Genomic DNA, 17,843 nt, shown 5'->3' on the forward strand with positions numbered 1-17,843 from the left:
TTTTGTGTTTTTTTATATTACATAACTGATATTTATTAGCCTTATTTTGATAACTAGCTATATCTATTTACTTATATAATTATTATTCAGAATATTATACTCTATACAACATATGGTTATATAATTTTAATTATAATTTTAATAAAGAATTAATAGATATTTATAGATTCTTTTTCTTTTATAAGATCATTGAGAATTAATGATTTTTCATGCTGTTTAAGTTTACATCTAGCTACAATTCTACCACATTCACATGTTACCTTTTCAAATAATTTATCTTTGTTTGCTTCATAATATCTTTTAGTATAATAACATGCACACTGGTTACATACTCTACGATGTCCATCTTTTACAAATTTATCAAAATGAAATACATTAATATTTTTATCTTCTTTACATCTACAACATTTCTTAGTTGTATCCATTTATCATACTTAAAAAACTCTATTGTTGTCTAAATTCTAATACATGTACCTTTTTATCTGATCTGTCAATCATTCCTTTATATACAATATTACAACCAATTATAGTTGTACAATCATCCCAACCAATCATTTTTGCATATTTATCTGGGAGTATTATATTAAATTCATTATTATATTAAATTCATTATTAAGTTCAATAAATGTTTTAAAACCTAATTTAGTATTTTTGATTTCTACATTTGTAATATGATATGCTTTATCCACTTCAATGTCACATAATTTCACCAATGGTGTATTTTTATTAACACTATTAAGTCTAGTTAATAGTTCCATTTATATAGAAGAAAACTGTTTTAATTGTTGGATTGTATTGTTAGTACAATTATTAGTTCTGGGCATAATGAAGATGATTTAATACAATCTATACCAAATAGTGATAAATCAAATATACCATACTCTACTACTTTTTTGGTGAATTCATTATATTCATAAAAGGCATCATCTCTAAAAAAGTACAACATACCATTAATGTACCTAAATACTGAATTTATACCAGTTGGTAATCCAGAATATTCTCTACTTGTAATACCACGTACTTTATATTTAAAATTACATTCATATATTTCAGCATAGAAAAAGTCATTAAAGAAAATAAATATTCTACCAGAATAAGTGTTCACTATACCATTTAATATGAAATTATTGCGTAAACCTGTACTAGATATTGGTTTTGGATATCCTGATATCAATTTTAATGTATGTAAATGTATCATATATATCATATTATTGAAAAATATAACAAGTTCACCACTAGGTCTCTGATATATAGCATCTATATGGTTTACACCATTTGGTAAAAATGTTAACCAATCAGTTATTAGTTGTGATTTTGGTATTGTATTTTGAATTATCCACACCCATTTCTGATAAAAAACATATAAAATCCCATTCATAAATAATATGTGATCAATATGTTTAGTTTGACATAATGATATAGGTTCTGATTGTATAAGTGGTGAAATTGGTTTAATTGGTAATTGTGTTGGTTGTGTTGATTGTTTACCATATAAACTTTGAATAGCATCAATATCATCTTGAGATAATTCTAAATGAGATCCATTATAATATGCATACATTATTGAACCATAATAATCTGAATGTCGTAGACTAATGAATGACCAATCTCATGTATTAATACTTCAAATAGATTTGTTTGTCCTTTTGGTGTATTAGTATTCATCTCTAAATACCATATTTCATCATCATCCATATGTATTTCTACAGGATTATTATTCATATCTGGAAAAAATGCATGACCTAAAACATTACCTTTACCATCTAAATCCTTTGAACAATGTATACTTTTATCAATTTCAAATTTATGTTTACGTCTTTTATTTGTAATTAAGATATCATGATTATTGCTATCATGTTTAAACTGAATATCTATTTTATCTTGCCATATTTTAAATGCTGCATCAGTTAATTGTAATATTCTTTTAGTAGCACCTTTATAATACCATTTGATATGTTTCTTATTCCATTTATACAAACTAGTTCTATAGCTACCAATTTCATCTTTTACACCACATCTAGGCATGTTCATAAAATTTAAAGTATCATCACTTAATTCACCGCTTATTTCAAGATTATATGTTAACTGAAATAACATTAATGCTTCTCTAAATGTATCATCACTAACATGAGTATTATCATTAACATTTGTAATATCTAAATATCCATAATCACTTAAATACTTTATTGTTTTACTCTTATCATTGGCATATATAATTTTAAACAACAATAAGAATATTATTGTTTTCATTTATATAGACTTAAAAAACTCGATCTTAATATTCTCATTCTTATCACTAAAATATAAATCAATAATATGGTTATCTATAGTTGAAGAAAATTCCCAATCAGATGATGTAATTGATTCTTTAAAATTTAGAAATACCTTTTCATCATAATTATAAATAATGATTCTATAAGTGGTATACAACATTTTTTCATATTTAATATAACCAATTCTAAGATTATTATGTAAATAAAAATCAATGTTGAATTCTTCAAGTTTAGATATGACTTCTATCAGCCTCATTTATTATATAAAAATTATTAAAGTGTAACCAGCAGTTACATTTACATTCAAACACAAATTTAAAAAATAAACAGTTTGTTTCTTAACATATTCATAAACAACACATATTTCCTCACCATTCAGATCATATACATAATTCAAAGATTCGTCATTTAACTGATTAATGAATATAGATACATCATAATCAGGATAACAGACAGATAGAAAAAACAGAAGTGCAAACTTCTTCATTTATATATATAAAAATTATTCACGTAATAACATTATCTTTGTTTACCCAACTATTATGTGAATCATCAAATCCTAACCATTTTACAAATACTTTATCACCTTTCTTCCTTAGCACTTTTTCAATAAGATATACATCTGGATATTTTGTTTTCTGTAGTTCATATTCATAAAAATTTCCTTTAATATCTTTCAATTTGTATGTAATTGGATATGAATGTATAACATCTTCAATTTCAAATAATTCTGTAGACCAATTAGCAGTATAACCTTTTTCAAATATTCCTTTCAATTTACTTATTCTAACTTGATCACCAGTAGAATATTTAGCTTTATATGGATATATTACAGTAGCATTTGGTTTATAATTTTTATCATTAACATCTATTGGTTTCATTTTTATTGTACTATGTTTAGTACTATTATAGTCGTTTACTAGTTTTTGTAATATATCAACCCATTTATAGTTACCTTGAATATCAAATTGTTTCCACATTTTCTCTTTTGTTGTTCTATTAAACCGTTCTACAACTGATGCTTTAATTTCAGTAAATGTAGAATAGTGATTAATATTATATATTTTCATTTGTTTATTAAAATATTTATTATAAAATTCTTTTCCATTATCTGTTTGTAAATGTTTTGGTGATCTAATTTTAAATATATTATCAAATGCATTTGCTTCATTTTCGCCTGATTTATCCTTCATTGGAATAGCCCATGCATATTTAGAATATGCATCAATAACAGTTAACATATATTTATATCCTTTATTTATTTTTGATATACCTTTTAAATTACCTGAATCCATTTCAACTAAATCAGCCTGCCATAAATCATCTATTCCAAATGATTCTACTTTTCTTCTATTGTAATTTTTTCTCATTGGTTTATGTAATTCATTTATTATATTTTCTCTACTTACAATTAAATTTTTTTTAAAAATTTACTCTTTTTGGTTTTACATATTACACATATACCCTCAATTCTATTACGTCCATTTTTAGTTATTGATCTATGTAGGTCATGTGTATCTGCAAATGTTTTACACTTTAAACAATATATGTGATCATTCATTTATAAGGCTTAAAATTCTTCTTCATCTATTAATTCACCAAATATAATTAACTTCACATCAACTGGAACAGTTTTAACTGTATCATGTAATGTAACAGTTAGAAAATTTGATTTGTGTACAATTATTGATTGATTACCATTATTTACTTCATATAGTTTATCAGCTACACTTACTATAATATCAAAGTCATCAAATTTCAAATCTTTGTTTATATTCATACCAACAACAACAATTCTTTTAAGTCTGAAATCATATTCAAAGTTATGTATTTTTAGTTCATTTCCAGTCAGAAAAGTAAATTCAATTGTTTGTTTATCACAGATTTTATTTTCAAGATTATTTATTTTATTTATGTATGGCGATAAATCTGACTTTGAGAAATAATCTGAAAAAGCCTTTTCAATCTCCTTTTTTGTGAAGAAATTCTTAAAAATGTTGTAGGTATCTTGATGAATCTGATTAATTTTTTCATTAAATTTTGTATTGGTAACATAGTTATTAAATTGTGTTAAAATAGACATGTATTCAGGTTTGGTAACACATTCTTTTTCTAAGAATCCTTTTGTAACAGCATCATAGACATTAACTGGGTCATTTATATTTACTAAACGTTTTCCTTTAAAGCTAATATAACTTTTTGTAACCCCAAACATCTTATGTAATTCTTTCTGAAATTGTTTAACTATATTATTAATTTTTTCTTCTATTTCATTTATGTTAATTTTTCAATTATTTAGCTCATTTTTAGGCCGCAGTTTGTTTCCAAAAATGTCCATTTATTAGATTCAAAATATCACTGAATTTATAACCATCTGATAATAGCTTTAACACAAATATACATAAATGCCCACATATTACTTCATCATAATTTTGTATTCTCATTGCATTATAGTATAATACATTTTCACCTAAATACTTAACTAGTTGATATGTTATATTACCACCAAATGAATCAAACACCAATTTACCATCTTTATTCTTATAATAACATATCCAATATGTACCAACATGATCAGATGTGTCTAAATTTACTATTCTACATTCATTATTTTTAGGTTTATTAGATAACTCATCTATCATAAAAACACCTTTAAAATGTTTAATTATTAGTTTTTTAGCTATATTTTCTAAATCAAAATTACTTAAAGCTTTTGGATACATTTTTATTCTTTTTTGCATCGTTTTTTAACCCTGTACCTTTTTTCTCCATTTCCATATTATGCCTCTTTAATTCAGCTAATTCAGCATCATTTTTCTTTTTATTCATAACTGAACTAGCAACAGCTGCAGCACCACCGGCTATTGTACCAGTTGATGCTAAATATGGTAATGCAGCTAATAATAACGGTAAAAATCCACCTTCATGTTGTGTTAATCCACTACCTTCTTTCTTTTTTGTTAGATATTTAATAATCTTTTTCACAACTGGAATACCTAGTGTAATAAGTAAATTACCACCAATTTTTTTATCTCTTTTTCTTTTTTGAGCATTAGTTAAAAAATTATAAATACTATTTAGTTGATCATTATTGGCTTTAATTTTAAGTGATTTTGGTTTAATTTTTCCACTAGGTAGTAAAGTATAGTCAATACTAAATGTATTCATTTATATAGATTAAAAATCCCATCTATCTCATCAAGATAAAGTCCCATTTCCGTTTTCCATACATAATTCCTCTAACAGCAGTAGAAGCTAATTTTTCACCTAATGATGCATCTGAACTATACATTCTCTCTTTTCCTACATTTTGTAATATTTTATCAGCTATATGTCTTTTTTCTATATCTTTATTATCCCTATATGCAATATCATGCTGTTTACATGCTTCATCTAATGGATTTATACCTTTATCACCTCTAGATAACCTTTCATCTAATTTTGTACCTGGTCCACAATAATTATAACCAGGTAGATGCATTTCAAATAGTAATTTATTAATTAATGTATTTATCAATCCTTTACCATATTTTTCATTCTTCCAAAATGTGTGTGGTATATTATTCAAGAACCTAATTAAATATGGAATACCTTTTGGATCATTAATTATAAAGTCATTAAATTTATTTGTTAACATTTTAGTTATTCCTACTTTTTCATTGTAATAATTATTATTACCAGCCTTTTCTTCACCATGAATTACTGCTAATCTATCAATTAATTCACATACATCATTCATCCAAACATATTCAACTGGTTTTTCACTATATTTTTTAATAAATCCTGTACCTGATTTTGTTGGGGACACATCTGAATAATCTGATGAATCTATAGTTTGTTTTCTTTTTTGGGGGAAATAAACATTAACAATTTCTTTTATCAAATTATTGTATTTAACACCTTTACTTGATTTTATTTTATTTGGGTTTTTATCAGAATATAATGCATCTGAATTGTATAATATATCTGCATAATTTGATAGATCAACAGGATAAAATTCATCATTCAAATCATCCATAGAAATATGTTTTTTAGTTAAAAGGTTCATTAATCCATCTGTACCATCATATTCATGTCCACCAATGATTAGTTTATCCCCTTTGAATTCTACAGGTAATTTACCAATGTACTTAAACATTCCTACAGGTCTTAATCCAAAAACTGGATCCTCACTATGATTGATATATTTTAACATTCTTTCACATACATTAATTTTTTTGAAATTTTTTCTCTTCTTCATATTTACTCAATACATCATCAATTTCTGATTCATTTAAATCACTGTAGTTATCATATTGTGTGATTTGTGGTATATGATATGGAATCATTTGTTTTTCTACCTCTCTATTTTCTTCAATAGCTTTCAAAACATTATCACCTATTCCTTCAAGCCCTTGTTTTACTTGTTCTATAGCATCAATAACAGGTTGATCCTCTTTTTTATATTTTTCATATTCTGTTCTTGGTTGTTTTTTCCATGTTTTAAATTGTTCTTTTAATTTTTCTACTTTTTTCTATTACGTTTAGCTTGTTTAACTATAGCTGGATCATATTTCGTAAACATTTATTTAGAATGAAAATGTGTTTATGTTGATGTTCGTGTTGACGTTTAACGTTTATGTTAACGTTTTGTTTATGTTTAACATTAATGTTTATGATATCATTTATGTTTATGTTTATGTTTACGTTTATGTTCTTATGAAATGTTGTATTTTATTTCTATATTTTCCATTATTACATTTTCTTGTTACATCTATTGTTATAAAACCAAATTCATCATTCCAACATTTACTACATATTTCTTTAAATTCATTAAATTTTAAATTACCACCAAAAAATTCATTATAAACATGATGTAGATTTGTATCATCCTGTCTAAATATATTTAAGAAATTCAGATTATCTCTGACTAACTGTTTACGTATTTTTGAGTAAGTTTGAGCTAAATAAAAACAATCAATTCCTTTATGTCTACCTCTAGTAAAATATTCTCTTACTATATGTTGATTTTCTAGTATAAAATCATCAAATATTACAATTGAATTATCATCACAATCATCTAATGGTACAATGTCATAATTGCTACTAATAAATGATGCTAATGAATCACCTGTTATATCTTCAATTTTATTACATTTTTTAATTAGTTGTTGATATTTTGATTGATCTAAGCTTTTAGAATAAATATATACATGGTTTATTTTATCCCAATTTAACCAGCCTGGTGCTAATAAATAGTTATCAATCATTAATGTTGTTTTACCACATCCACTTGGTCCTATAATTGCACATCTAATTGAATTAGGTAACAGTTTACCATGCTTATTTTTTACCTTTTTCTCTGGTATTCTAATTTTTGGTTCCCAATCAATTTTGTTCATTTAATTAATAATAAATGAGTAGATTATTTCAATCGAGTGGTAATTCATCAGTACTTAAAAAAGATTAAATGTGCCTATTAGAGATAACTTTAATAGTATAGCATTAGTTGGATTTTATACAACATTTTCAACACCTAATATAACATCTAAAAATAATAAATTATATTGTGATGGTGAAACAATTGTATTTCCTATTGGTCAATATAATTTAAAAAATATAGAAAAAATTATTCATACAAAAAACCCTAATATAAATATTAAAGCAGATGAAATTTTAAATAGGGTTGTTATTTAGAGTGATAAAAAAATATATATGGATATACAAAAAGAAGATAATATAGGACCTCTGTTAGGTTTTAGTAATCAAACAATTAATCCAAAACAAAGAACTGTTGCTAATGATGTACCTAAAATTATACCATTTGAATTAATTAATATTAATTTTAATTTAGCTGATGGTATGTATATAAAGCATAATGATCATTTTCATAGAGAAACTAATATTATTGCTTCTTTGAAACCAAATGTTGAATTTGGTGCACCAATAATATATGAACCATCTCATCCATTATTTGTTCCTATTCATGATAAAATATATGATTTAGAAGTAACTATAACTGATGACAATGATAATTTAATTGATTTCAATGGGGCACAAATAACAGTTATATTGGAGAGGAAATGACACATTTTTCTTCTTAATAAATGAAGAAGATTGAAAGCTATCAATTTCAATCATTTCCATTGAATGAGAAAACAAAAAATAACCTAAATATTCCCAATAAGGATATAGAAATTAATATACATGTTGGTGATGGATGGTTGCATCCTAATATGGCTCAATTGTACATGAATTTTAGTATTATTAAAAATGATGGAACTGATTATCCAACATATGATGGAAAATCCAATAAGATGCTAATTGATAACTATGTAGCAAAACTATTTGACTTTATAACCATAAGAAAGGGCAATCATGCTTTATCTAGAATTGAACATCCATTTATTTCATCATCAGTTCTGTTACATTTAACATCATGTGTTACTGATAAAATAAGTATGGAAGGACATATAGTTAACAATGGAAAATTAAGAAAGAAGAAAAATGATGTATTGTATCCATTGGAAATGTTAGGTGGATTTTTTAATGATTACGAAGAAATGATGTTTGAAGGTGATCTTACTGTATGTTTCACATGGTCATCAAGTGCAAATGATTGTATTTTGAGATGGGCTGATTATAATAATGCTGGAGTTGAAATTAAAGATACACTTCCAAATGAAGGTAAAATCATAGTTGAGAATATGGAAATTCGTGTACCCGTTGTTAAATTTGAACCTAATTATGAACTTGAACTACGAGAAAATATACTGAAAAATCCAAAAATTCTGATATCATTCTATGTATTGCTAATTGTAGAAGTAGCTGGATTAAATGGTAAGGAAAAATTCGAATTAGACATCACAAATTATTATAACTCAATGGAATTTGATATGCCTTACTTTATATTTGTTGTATTTCAAACTAATCGTAAAAATAATCAATTGCTTGATTCATCATTATACGATCATGTTATGTTACAAAACCTATATCTGAAAAATGGAAGAAATGAATTATTTCCTCAAGAAATGTGGAATTTAGATCCACCATACGATTATTTGAAAGCTTATGATTCATTTCGTGATTTTAAAAGGCTAAAACAAAATGGATTTTGGAAATGTTGATATTAGTCCATATAATTATATAACAAATTATCCTATTTATGTAATTAATATTGCACATAGAAAAAATACAGTAGTTACACAAAAAACAACTATGAAGTTATGTGCTACTTTTAAGGATAAAATACCTGATAATACACTAGCCTACATAGTCATGTATGGAAAGAAAAATCTCACTTATGATGCACAACACAGAATACTGACAGAGAACTTTTAATCCCATATATCAGTATCTTCATCTTCATCTTCTTGTTTCTTATTCTCATTTTCTTCATGTTTCTTTTTCTCATTTAAAAATTGTTCCCATATACTAATATTACGTTTTGTGTTTTGTATTTTTATTTGGTGTTCAATATTTAATAGTTCAGCGATTTTTGCAATTATATATTTGTATGGTAATGACTTACCTTTGTAATAGTAATTAAACATCTCAAATAATTCTATAATACGATCCTTTTCATTACCAGTAAACATGTCCACTATTGCACCATTTTCTATAGTTACACGTAAGTTCATTAAATGTTTATTAAAATATTTAAATCTATATATTTTGTTGTTATGTAGCTTTGGTTTATCAGGATAACAATTGTAACATCTAGTACCATCACTACACCATTGTGAACAATTTTGACAATATTCAGATGCATAATATTCAGATGGATAATGTATATTATCAGGTATATCAATTTGAACTGCTTTTTCGAATTGTTGAACTAACCTACTATCATCATTTTTTACATTATTTTGAATGTTACTGGTTTTCTTTGGATGATATCTATTTTTTCTATCTTGATTAATACATTTCTTACATATAGATCTTGGTTTACCTAATTTCATTCCATATTCTGATATATCTTTTATCATCTCATATTTAGTACATTTTTGAACTGTTTCATTTTGAATGTTACTGGTTTTCTTTGGATGATATCTATGTTTTCTATCTTGATTAATACATTTCTTACATATAGATCTTGGTTTACCTAATTTAAGTCCATATTCAGATATATCTTTTACCATATCGCATTTAGTACACTTCTTTGATATGTTGTCCATTTATTATAGAAAAAAATGTAAGTATTTGTTGTCCACTATTTGTTGTCTATGTTTTATGTATGTAAATATATTGTGTATTATTGTTTCATCATCATTCATTGTATATATGTATATATTTAGATTAACCAACACCATCTATAATTGTATATATTTTTATTATTCAACACCATCTATAATTGTATATAGTATTATCTAAAAGAGACATTTTGCATTTCCCTAATTTTTTGGTGTTATCATGCTAAAAATATGAACAATAGCTGATTTCGATGTAAAATGGTCTAAAAATAGCATAAAATAGGGTTTAAATAGCTGATTTTGGTATTTGGTCCAGAATGCCCATTCCCCATCTACTCCCATGCCTGAAGGAGGACTCGAACCTCCGCCGGGACCAGCCGCACCTTAATACACTAATCAGCATTAATGTAGTCTTATACATGTCTGAAAACAGTCTGGCAAAGTTCGGATATTTTGTCAATTTCATTCCTGTGCATGGTATGTTGGTAGCACTTTGTCGCCTTACATACTATGCCGTGTAGCAGACTTTAAAGCTGTGCGGATCAGCATAACGAAAAGGCGAGGGGTGTCGCTCGTTTTGTCCACGACTGTACATACCTCTGCCCCTTAACTTTTGTCACCTCAGTGGGTTTTACGGAAGTAACCACGGTTACAAACGTGAGAGGGATTGTGAAATAAAGGTGTAGCGGCAGATATTCCCCTCCTCCTTGCCCCCCTGAACAGCGTCTGCTTTAAAGGAATGCGGTGTTGGCTACTAGTGATAGCTGGCCGAATGTCAATTAGAAAGATGCTGGAGTGCGGGATGCGCTGGGGAGCGCCGTTACGCCTGCCTACGGGATGCGGCGGCAGTTGGCAGAGTGGCACACGCGGACGTCCAGCCGGCCGAGGTAATGGCCGCATCTGCATTCACGCGGATTCCGTCCGTAACTATGGCGGCGTTGTCGGTGGCCACCGCGGAGCCGTAAATTCCCGCGGGCGGAGGGTGCATCAGGGTAGGGCCATACCCGGCCGGGTATGCCCGCCTGAATCACACCGCCGCCGGCGTCCATTATTAAGGCGTTGTGGGCGGCGGGGCGCGCACCATCGCTGAATAAGGGATGGCGACACGCGCCGCGCATGCACAATGAGAGCGCCAGGAAGCCGCGCTCCCCGTCTGCCCCGGTATTGCATTTAGCTGTCCTTTACTGCCGGCGTCGACATTAGGACCGGGAAAAGGGCGACCCTCCCGGAGCTTCACACTGTCCGAGAGATGGGATTTCAGCTGTGAGTGGGACTCAAAGTCCGCTGATTTCATACACTGTGTCTGACGACAGAAGTTACGTAACATCTACTGTTGAAAGTGTGAATCTCACAAAAGAAATATCATATACATTTATACTCCGCATGCCATTCAACGGTGCGTGGCGGAGGGAACTTTACGTGCAACTGTCATTACCTCCTTTTCCTGTTCCAGTCGCGTACGGTTCGCGGGAAGAAGAACTGCCGGAAAGCCTCCGTGCGCGCTCGAATCCCTCTACTTTTACATTCGTGATCTCCCCGGGAGGTATTATAAGAACGGGGAAGCAATATATTCGATACCTCATCCAGTCTTGAAAGGAGGATATAAGATGAACATCAACAAAAGCAAAACGAGGATAATGTAATGTAGTCGAATTAAGTCGGGTGATGCTGAGGGAATTAGATTAGGAAATGAGACACTTAAAGTAGTAAAGGAGTATTGCTATTTGCGGAGCAAAATAACTGATGATGGTCGAAGTAGAGAGGATATAAAATGTAGACTGGCAATGGCAAGGAAAGCGTTTCTGAAGAAGAGAAATTTGTTAACATCGAGTATAGATTTAAGTGTCAGGAAGTCGTTTCTGAAAGTATATATATGGAGTGTAGCCACGTATGGAAGTGAAACATGGAGGATAAATAGTTTGGATAAGAAGAGAATAGAAGCTTTCGAAATGTGGTGCTACAGAAGAATGCTGAAGATTAGATGGGTAGATCACATAACTAATGAGGAGGTATTGAACAGAATTGGGGAGAAGGAGTTTGTGGCACAACTTGACAAGAAGAAGGGACAGGTTGGTAGGACATGTTCTGGGGCATCAAGGGATCATAAATTTAGCATTGGAGAGCAGCGTGGAGGGTAAAAATCGTAGAGGGAGACCAAGAAATAAATACACTAAGCAGATTCAGATGGATGTAGGTTGCAGTAGGTACTGGGAGATGAAGAAGCTTGCACAGGATAGAGTGGCATGGAGAACTGCATCAAACCACACTCAGGACTGAAGACCACAACAACAACAACAACAACCTCATCCAGAAACACACCCTCTCGAAACCTGGACAGCAAGCTACACCGCGACGCAGAGCGCCTCTCTTGCAGAGTCTGCCACTTGAGTTTGCTAAACATCTCCGTAACGCTATCACGCTTACCAAGTAACATAATAGTACTATCATTATTTATAATGGTTATACACAGTTCTTTGTTTCCACATAGCGCCCCTTTTCCTTCTATGTGTCCCAACGCCAGCGGATACGTGTACGGAAGGATTAAAAGTGGAACGACCACGTTAATTAAGCACGCTAAAGGCAAAATATTTTGTGCTTGTGCTGCCCCACAGCTCGTAAATACACTCCTGGAAATTGAAATAAGAACACCGTGAATTCATTGTCCCAGGAAGGGGAAACTTTATTGACACATTCCTGGGGTCAGATACATCACATGATCACACTGACAGAACCACAGGCACATAGACACAGGCAACAGAGCATGCACAATGTCGGCACTAGTACAGTGTATATCCACCTTTCGCACCAATGCAGGCTGCTATTCTCCCATGGAGACGATCGTAGAGATGCTGGATGTAGTCCTGTGGAACGGCTTGCCATGCCATTTCCATCTGGTGCCTCAGCTGGACCAGCGTTCGTGCTGGACGTGCAGACCGCGTGAGACGACGCTTCATCCAGTCCCAAACATGCTCAATGGGGGACAGATCCGGAGATCTTGCTGGCCAGGGTAGTTGACTTACACCTTCTAGAGCACGTTGGGTGGCACGGGATACATGCGGACGTGCATTGTCCTGTTGGAACAGCAAGTTCCCTTGCCGGTCTAGGAATGGTAGAACGATGGGTTCGATGACGGTTTGGATGTACCGTGCACTATTCAGTGTCCCCTCGACGATCATCAGTGGTGTACGGCCAGTGTAGGAGATCGCTCCCCACACCATAATGCCAGGTGTTGGCCCTGTGTGCCTCGGTCGTATGCAGTCCTGATTGTGGCGCTCACCTACACGGCACCAAACACGCATACGACCATCATTGGCACCAAGGCAGAAGCGACTCTCATCGCTGAAGACGACACCTCTCCATTCGTCCCTCCATTCACGCCTGTCGCGACACCACTGGAGGCGGGCTGCACGATGTTGGGGCGTGAGCGGAAGACGGCCTAACGGTGTGCGGGACCGTAGCCCAGCTTCATGGAGACGGTTGCGAATGGTCCTCGCCGATACCCCAGGAGCAACAGTGTCCCTAATTTGCTGGGAAGTGGCGGTGCGGTCCCCTACGGCACTGCGTAGTTTCCTACGGTCTTGGCGTGCATCCGTGCGTCGCTGCGGTCCGGTCCCAGGTCGACAGGCACGTGCACCTTCCGCCGACCACTGGCGACAACATCGATGTACTGTGGAGACCTCACACCCCACGTGTTGAGCAATTCGGCGGTACGTCCACCCGGCCTCCCGCATGCCCACTATACGGCCTCGCTCAAAGTCCGTCAACTGCACATACGGTTCACGTCCACGCTGTCGCGGCATGCTACCAGTGTTAAAGACTGCGATGGAGCTCCGTATGCCACGGCAAACTGGCTGACACTGACGGCGGCGGTGCACAAATGCTGCGCAGCTAGCGCCATTCGACGGCCAACACCGCGGTTCCTGGTGTGTCCGCTGTGCCGTGCGTGTGATCATTGCTTGTACAGCCCTCTCGCAGTGTCCGGAGCAAGTATGGTGGGTCTGACACACCGGTGTCAATGTGTTCTTTTTTCCATTTCCAGGAGTGTATATTGACAGAAGTAGAAACGCAATGGTAATGCTATTGACGACAGCGCCACCAAAGCGGAGTTAGAGGGGGCGATCACAAAGTCTCCGTTCGGAGGCCACACTGTCCAGAATGGATATGCCAGTCATGAAATATCGCCGTGAACACTGAGACAGTCATAAAACTGACGCACCGTGCGAAGATACCTGATCGGTAAAACACCGTATTCCACTGCGAGAAGACTGCCATACGTCCGCGTCAGACAGGAATCGTCGACCCTTTAAAGCCTATTTTTAAGGGACCAAAGGCGTGATGATCGCACAGGGAGAGATCAGAATTATAGGGCGAGCGCTCGAGTGTCTCCTATTTCAAACGGCATAACTCCTGTGTTACGACAGTTCATATAGGGGGAAGTGCGTTATCCTGAAGCAGCAACAGCCCCTGTCGCGCACCATTGCACAACGCTGGTTTTCGACTGACATGCTGCGCCGTACACCGGCATTTGTCCTTCGCCAATAAAGGAAATAAAAAAAAAATTCACTCCTCCCGAACAGGCCATGAAGGCCACACGGTATCGACCGGCCACCGTGTCATCCTCAGCCCATAGGCGTCACTGGATGCGGATATGGAGGGTCCTGAGATCAGCACGCCGCTCTCCCGGCGGTATGTCAGTTTCCGAGACCAGAGCCGCTACTTCTCAATCAAGTAGCCCCTCAGTTTGCCTCACAAGGGCTGAGTGCACCCCGCTTGCCAACAGCGCTCGGCAGACCGGATGGTCACCCATCCAAGTGCTAGCCCAGCCCGACAGCGCTTAACTTCTGTGATCTGACGGGAACCGGTGTTACCACTGCGGCAAGGCCGATGGCTTTAAAGGAATGACAGCAGCACGTTGGTTCTGTTTGGAAGCATTTGGTAACAACGTCGCTATAGTTCACGTTTCCGTATTTACCGCATGCACGTCGGAAAGACACGAATGATATACTGATTCCTTGCCTACATATCGGTGCTTATATACCGACATCGGAGTCAGGCTGCGTTGCATATACGCCTTCAGACGTAAACTTTTTGATCGCTCCTTATATTTTCTGCAGGTAGTGCAGAACAGCTAGTAAATATACTGATGGAAGTGGAGATGCAGTGGTAATGTTATCTATGTTTCTAAAAACGGTTTTCCAAAATTCCTTCACCAAGAAGATGTAGCAAATATTCCAAAATTCGAATCTTGCCAACTTGACTGATGTAAAGGAGACACCATCGGTGTATCGAAGCAACTCAGTTCAGTAAAGGTAAATCTTCCGGTGCAGTTTGTATACCAGTTACGTTCCTTTTAGACTATACTGATTTAAAGGCTCCAAATTTAATTCTCACGTGCGATCACACCCTCCACGAAAGAATCATACGTAACGAACGGAAAGTTGTACAGGTCACCACACCAAATACACGAGAAATAAAACAGAAGGTAACCGTTGAATTATAAACACATATAACTCACATCATTGTTCGGCAAGATTTTGTAACCTGTATTGTTTTCGGAGAAAACGAGTTATTGATTTCAGAACGCATACTGTCTTCGTAGAAAATCTATTTTGCTGACACATAGCACGCATAGTAGAAAATATCGTTCATGTCGAATAACACCAGCTTTTTATTCATACGAAATAATGACAGAGGATGTCAGCTGGATTCCACGTTTTTAGATTACCAGAACGCTTTTGAAGCCGTTTCTCAGAAGCGATTTCTAATCAGGTTGCGTGGCTACGGACTATCGTCTCAGTTGTGCGACTGGTATAATGATTTCCTGTCAGAAAGGACACAGTTCGTAGTAACTGACGGGAAGTTATCGACTGAAACACAGGTGACGTCTGGTGTTCCACAAGGAAGTACTGGAGGCAAGTGCTGCAGTCCTTTGTTGTTTCTAGTATACATATACCATTTGTGAGACAATTTGAACAGGTTGTTTGCAGATCATACTGCCGTTTACCATCCGTTAAAGTCACTAGACAACAACACGAATGACAAAGTGATTCAGACAAGGCATCTCCATAGTGTTAAAATCAGCAATTGAATCTGAACAATAAATTTCAAGTCATCCACGTGAGTACTAAAAAGAATAAACAGTACAGATTTAAAAGATTGTCGATTCAACCAAATACGTAGGAATTACAAGTATGAACAACTTAAATTGGAACCACCACAATGGAAATGGTGTGGGGAAGGCGAACCAAATATTGCATTTATTGGCAGAACACTTAGAAGATGCACAAGGTCGACTAAAGAGACTAGCTAGAGTACTGGTGCGCGGTACTGGATCCTTACCAGATAGAATTCAGGGAAGACATCGAAAAATCTCAGAGAAAAGCAGCTTGTTTCATCCTATCGCGGAATAGGGAAGTGTCACGGATGTGATGCGCGAGTTGGGCCTGGCGATAATTAAAAAATGGGGTTTTCATTGCGACGAGATCCTTTCACAAAATATAAATCACCGTCTTTCTCCTCCTCCTTTGTTGATATCCGCCAACGAACATCGTAATAGGATGAATCATAGATCGTACGGAAAGAGTTAGGTGACGTTCTAGATATGGTCTGAAAGCGGTTCTGTGAATCAAGAACTTGCATGCGAATTACAGAGTAGTGATGCAGACATAGAAAAAGTGTTACAACCAGACATGCACAAGCAGCTTATTGTTATCTTTTGGAGTTTGGTAATAGTCAGTTCATAGTCATGAGGGACGTGGGACCATTGTAACTACAGGTTGCAGTGGTGTAATGACTTTAGAATTAGTCGTGGCGAGATAGGACAACGCTGTGGCGAGAAGAGGAGGCACTCTTCAATAAGAACTACAGCACAAGAAGGACGTACAATTTATCGGCTAATTCTGATTACAGCGGAAATTTGGGCGGTTGTTACAGGTAGAGTCTTATCACGAACAGTTTTTAACAGGTTACTGAACTATGGTTTCAGATCTCGAGTTGCTGTACGTAATTTTTCACTGGCACCATACTACAGTTCAGAGAGACTTGCGTAGTGCAGAGCCGAGTAGTTGGTACACTGAGTAGGATTCAGTGGTGTTCAGCAATGGGCGGCGCTTCCGACTGTGGCGACGCCAACGTGTCCGTAGACAACCTTGTGGAACAAACACACGGAAATATGACGAGTTATACCGTGACGAAACAGTCTGATGTTCATCAGTCCCTGAGGAGGTGTTCATTACATAAATGGCATTAAATGATTAAATTTTCCATTCTGAACTGAAGTCCATGATTGCGAGTGTCTGACAGGCAAGTTCTTGTATTAATTGTGGCACGGTAGCCAGCGGTCTCTGAATGTAACTTACCTGCGAAACCTGAAACGCGTGCTGTGTCAGTTCATGATGAA

The 17,843-nt window shown here is 34.3% G+C and overlaps 1 pseudogene; it reads right to left on the reverse strand.

Moving 5' to 3' along the window:
• Nucleotides 1-15,215: 15,215 nt before the first annotated feature.
• Nucleotides 15,216-15,333, reverse strand: LOC126238662 (5S ribosomal RNA; annotated as a pseudogene).
• Between the last annotated feature and the right edge of the window lie 2,510 nt (nt 15,334-17,843).

This window comes from Schistocerca nitens, chromosome 2 (assembly GCF_023898315.1).
Source record: "Schistocerca nitens isolate TAMUIC-IGC-003100 chromosome 2, iqSchNite1.1, whole genome shotgun sequence".
Lineage (NCBI taxonomy): Eukaryota > Metazoa > Arthropoda > Insecta > Orthoptera > Acrididae > Schistocerca > Schistocerca nitens.